Consider the following 6,000-nt stretch of genomic DNA (forward strand, 5'->3'; position numbering starts at 1 on the left):
TCTGTTGAAAAATAACACTCACAATACATTAGTTCAAATCTGTAATCCTCACTCCTCTCATATTCCCTTAGCCTAGAATTCTGAAAAATCATGAATTCCAATCCAAAACACAAATTCAGGACTTCTGAGCTTCAATCCAAATTCTTGGTCAAGCAGAACTCAGCTAAACCTTCACTTTTATGAATGATTTTAACATTTTACCCTGCATTTTGAACATTCAAGGATGCTACATCAAGAAGTTGAACTTTCTGTGACTTTAGGATTAATGTTACTAAGAAACATGTCAAATAAGCATAAGTGCTAGACATTGTGCTAAATTCAATTAGATTTTCTCCAATTAAAAAATCATTTTTCCTAATAAAGGTATTTTAATTTATTACTTTAAAACAAGCTCTTTTTGAGTATTATGGCAATAAAATTTTTAAAGCAATGTCAAATGTGAGCTGGCATTATTTTGCAACTAACTCAACAGCACCCCAAAGATGGCTGTTCTTTTGAATGGTTGTAGGACATAATGTAAAAAATCTTCTGACTACCCAGTGTGTTCTCCTGGTTGGAAAAAAAAATAGAAACTTCAGTTAGAGATTTCTGATTTAGTCTTGGAAGGTTGAAAAATGGGAAATGGGGGAGAAACTCTGCCACTCATTTTTTTATATGAATCTGAGCAAGTCTCTTGAGCCTTTAATGTTTCAATAAGCTTTAGTGAATCAAATTTCTAAAACACCTATTAGGAAAGACCAATAAAATGTGTAAGAACTGCAAAAAGATAATGATAACACTAATTTTTCTTGATCCAATGCTGATGAATCAGGTAGGAAGAGCCTGAAATGATGGAAAACTAAGTCACACTTTTGTAGCTATTGTCACATGTGATTTTGAATAAAAAGATTTGTTTCTAAGGCAAAAATAAGAATTTATGTGATGCTAAACTATTGAATCATATGTATGAAATATGTATTGTGGCGAAAAACCAAGCATAATGTAAGAGTAGGAGTCATTAATTAGTCACAGTGATGCAAAAAAGGAACACAAATGAAACATTTCTTTAAAATACACAGAAGAGACTGGTTTAAACAGGAAGACAGAAAAGAGTAGTTTTGTCATCATCATGTTACACATTTTTTTTAAAAAGTACATATAACAAAAGTTCAGTTTCATACAGTACTCTTTGCTGTTGAATATTGAAACAATCCTGTGTGACATTTAAGTTCAGACCTAATAAGAAATCCACTTAACTAAAAAGAACAGAAAAGTGTGACTATCACTTAATAAACAACAATTGACAACCTCACATATCACATGTAGAGTCCTTTACCTAAAAAACAGATAGTGATATAATAGTGTAATAGAAAGAATGCTAAATTTGGACTTGAGAAGCAAAGAATATTTTGGTTTTTTTGGCCTTGTATTTCCAGCACTTAACACTGATCTTGCTAACAAGTCCTTAATAAAAACTTGAATTGAATCCCAAAGGACACTTGCTAGTTGTCCGAATGTGATTAAAACTAGTTGTTTCAATGAGAATTAAATCATTTTACTTTTCTGAGACTCCATGTCATCTAAAACAGGGACAATATTGACACTACCTGAAAATTGATGATTAAATTTGATTAATTCTACCTTCACAAATGACATAAACTGAAAATGAGAAAGGTTAAATAACTTACACACAACCCTAATAAATGGCAGAGCAATCAAGCATTCATTTTGCCATCTTAGGCTAACTGTGAAAATAAGATGTTAGATTACACAAACTTATGGAAAACTATTAAGTACTCTAGGGTTTTTAAACTTTAATGTGGGGCTTAGTTTGTTATCACAAAATGACAATGGTATTTGTCAAGGTTACATATATTGCTCAGCTACAGGTGAGGGTGACTTGGTTGTCAAACTAATCTCCCCTTGACTATCTCTTTTCATAGAAGAAATTTTAAGGAAAAGACCAATTAAGAAAATTTAAGGAAAAGGTCAAATATTGCTCCAAAAAAAGAGTTCTCAATAATGAGCCTGAAAAATCATACTGGTATAAAAGTCAAAGACACTTTCAAATGTCACTTGTTGAGCTTTGTCAACTATAGCAGCATCAAAGCACTAACATGAAATTCAGTGGCTTTTACAAATGAATTTAAATTTAAAAAAGAATATAATTGCCTGAGATCTGTCCATCATCATTTTTCATCAGATTCTAAAACAGAACAACCCTGATGTGGAACTGAAATTAAAATCTGAAAGATGATTTTAGTATTCAAAGATTTTTCTGGATTCTTATGCATTCCTTTATGTTATTCAACTCTCACCAATTACGGAGCACATTTTTACATTATTTACAGTTCTAAGTGAATACATACTCTTCTTTAAAACTTTATTGCTATTTTAGAGCCTTTTGATAAAGGCATGAACTACGGAAAGTGGGATCTAAAAAGACTTTCAAAAAATCAATTAACCATTAAAAAAATATAACTACAGCTAGACCTTTATTTTACTTTACTAATAAATGCTGTATACATACAAGTAAAAACAATGGAATTGATTATTGAAGTTTGAAACAAGTAAGAAATATAATTTGGTATTTTTCTAAATTTACATTTACTTTTGCTAGGTTAACATAATTACAGTAAAAATCAATCCAAGTATTTGTTAAATATCTATCTTCCAGATACTATTGGCTATTTAAACACAAATAATAAAATTACAAGGAGCTTACATTCTAAAACAATGTCCACAGAAATCTGTCAACTTTTGCACTTAAGTTTTAAGCAAATATCCTTCTGAAAGAGTCACTCTTTTCTAACTTTTTAACAAATATTGTTCAATATTTTCAGATGATATAGGCATTTAGAATTCTTAAAAAGGAATTCCACAATCTTCAAAAAGTTAAAGCAAGAATAGTCTCCTCTGATCACCCCTAGTTATAAAGGTAGGAGCCAAAGAGGGAATGATGGATGATACTTAATTTTTTCTTCAGTATATTTTTTAAAAAATTTATTTCAGGGGCAGCTGGGTAGCTCAGTAGAGTGAGAGTCAGGCCTAGAGACAGGAGGTCCTAGGTTCAAACCCAGCCTCAGCCACTTCCCAGCTGTGTGACCCTGGGCAAGTCACTTGACCCCCATTGCCCACCCTTACCAATCTTCCACCTATGAGACAATACACCGAAGTACAAGGGTTTAAAAAAAAAAAATTATTTCAAGATTTAAGCAAGATACAGGCAGAAACAAGTATCTATGTAATTACTGTTGTAGATATACATACTACACAGTGCTCAAAAAGCAATTAAACTATATTGTAATTTTCTTAAAACTTAAAAAGCTAATTTTTCTAACTTCTTTGTGATAGTTAAATTGTAATAGTACAAATATCCTTCAGATATGAATAAGCTTAATTCCCAAGAACACCACTATATATATAACACTATACTATCTATACACTAAGTTCAGGCATATTTTCCCGAAAAAAGAGCTCTTTAATGATCTATATTGAGTGACTCCTTGCCTTGGTTTTTTGCTTTCCCCATACAAATATCATCACCATTTTCATTTATTTTCCCATACTTACTTACTTACTTAATTCATAATATACTGTTCACTATAACATGAAATAAGTTATCTCCAAGAGCTCTTAACTACTACTACCTCCAGGAAAGGGAATTTTTCCCCATCATCCTTTGCTCCAAATTCATATTCAACATGAATTTGTTTGAAATTATTTAAGTACTTATTGCATTGGAAACTTACATAAAACACCCTGCATGCATATCTTAAAGCACTATTATGTCAGTTATTATATATATTTATCTATGGCTTTTCTGCCTTTGGACATTTATTATACAACTGTCATTCATGTATAGATAGAACTCTTACTTGTGAGTCCCTTTGAGGGCTGGATCATGCCATTTACTACTATGATAAATCTGTTATGCTCGTTGATAAGATACAAATATTCTCATAAGATAGTATGAAATCTCTTGATCTATAATCTTAAGAAACATTTAATACAAAGATTCAAAATAGACATTTATCTACTGCTTAAAACAATGCTACTCAGTTGCTTTTGCTCCAAAAATACAAGTTCATATATTCAAAAAGAGCAAAATTATATCCACAGATTTCAACTAATGTTCATTTTGAAACACAGGTCTGAATGGTGAAAACGGTCCTTATGAATACATTTCACTTCTTTAAAGAGTTTAATGTATTTGAATAATATAGACTTAGCAGCTGAGCTTACAATTAAGTAAGTTTTTGGATGAAAACCATGCAATAGAGTAAAACAAAGACTCAAATGTACTTCAATAAAATTAAACTAGAAAAACGAGCTTATTTTCATTTAAGGTCTCATTTATTTTTCCTTTACTTTTTTACATTCTTATAGAAAGGATGATCTATCCAAATATCTATTTTGTGGTGTTATAAAAGAAATTATTCAAAGTGCTTTAAAAATAAACTGTTTAGAGGGTTTGGTTTTGAAGCAGACTTCAGAAAGGTCCAATCTATTTTACCAATTACGCAAATATCTGCCTTCTAAGTTGAATTCCCACTGATAGTAAATCTCAAATACAAATCCCCAAACTCATACAGGCTTCACTATTGCACATATTTATTACAGTACTATTGTCCTGGTCAGATAGCCAAAAAGGCAGCTGAAGGCTGAGTATGCAAGAAGACTGTTGAAAAGGATCACAACATATACTTTCGTTGGTGCCCAAAGTTGGAAAAACCTGTAATTAATTCTCATCAAATCAGGAATTCTCAAAGGGTTTTTTGCATATGTCATGGACCATTTTGGTAATTTGGTTAAATCTATGCATCCCCTTTTCTCAGAATGTTTCTAAATGCAAAACAACAACAACAAACCATAAGACTATAAAGGAAAGCAATTATATCAAAACATAGTTATCAAAATATTTTTTAAAAAGTTTCTAGACCTCAGGTTAAGAACCCTTGTGGTAAGCCAAAAAAACATGAAAATACATTCTAATGAAGAAAATATACAAATTGAACCAAGACAGAATCGGCAAAAACTACTTATTCCACGTAAAAGTGAACCAGAAAGGTTGTGAACCAAAGAAGGGAGGCAAAGTTACTTAGAAAGAATTCTAATTATCTTAAAATTATTTCATAGGAAAGCTGCAAGGAAAACTCACAACAGATTAATAAAACCTGCTTTGAGTGAGAAGGAAGTGATAGGACTTTGATCTCCAGTTCCTATTTGGTTATTAGAAATAGCAGAGGGAGGACCCCTCCAGAGTGGTTCAAGACAATCACACAAACCAATCGAAGTCGTCCTTTTACTTTCTACCACAAAACCTAGCCTTTTCCCTCTTCCCTTGGGTGGCAATTTCGGTCCCAGAACCTGACCAAGCTTCCAGTACACAAAATTTGAACTTATTTCTTCAATTTATTTAATCTCGGGACCAATCATCCCAAGCGTCCCAATGGAGTGACCCTTTCTCTCTCTCCTCCCCATCCCTTTTGTTTCTAAAGCATTCTCACCATTCAACTCCAGCAGAGGCCCGTCCTGTCCTACCACATCCTGTGGGATTCAAATCCACAAGGCTCCTCAGACTAGCTCCCTGATTCCCTCCTCGAGTTGCAATCACAAAAAATATCACCTCAGCCGCCAAAAACTCAACCTGACCCCTTCATACCCCAATCCTCCAAGCTTTTTTAATGCTTTCTTAGCCCCCAACCCCAACTCCTTTCCAGAATCGGAGGGTAGGTGGGAAGGTGGGGAAGAGTGGCTAAAGTCCAACCCCCACCTTCCTTCCCAATCCCCCGGGTCTAAGCCCACCTCCATCAAACAACCAATTCAAGGATGGAATTCTAGGTAGAACCAGCCCGCCGCCACCGCCCCCCCACCCCCAGCCAGGGACCACACTCGCCAGAAAAGGAGGGAGACCTGAGGAGGGGGGAAATGGGGAGAAAGGAGACTCACTCTTTCATGAGTCTATGAATTAGAGAGGGGGGGAAAGAAGAAAAGGGAAGGTGGGGTGGAAGCCTGAGA

The 6,000-nt window shown here is 33.8% G+C and overlaps 1 protein-coding gene across 1 annotated transcript in view; it reads right to left on the reverse strand.

The window, feature by feature from the left end:
- The window catches only part of PTK2 (protein tyrosine kinase 2), a 410,474-nt gene that overhangs the window by 399,391 nt on the left and 5,083 nt on the right, over positions 1 to 6,000 (reverse strand). The window lies entirely within an intron of this gene.

Source organism: Gracilinanus agilis, chromosome 1 (genome assembly GCF_016433145.1).
Source record: "Gracilinanus agilis isolate LMUSP501 chromosome 1, AgileGrace, whole genome shotgun sequence".
Lineage (NCBI taxonomy): Eukaryota > Metazoa > Chordata > Mammalia > Didelphimorphia > Didelphidae > Gracilinanus > Gracilinanus agilis.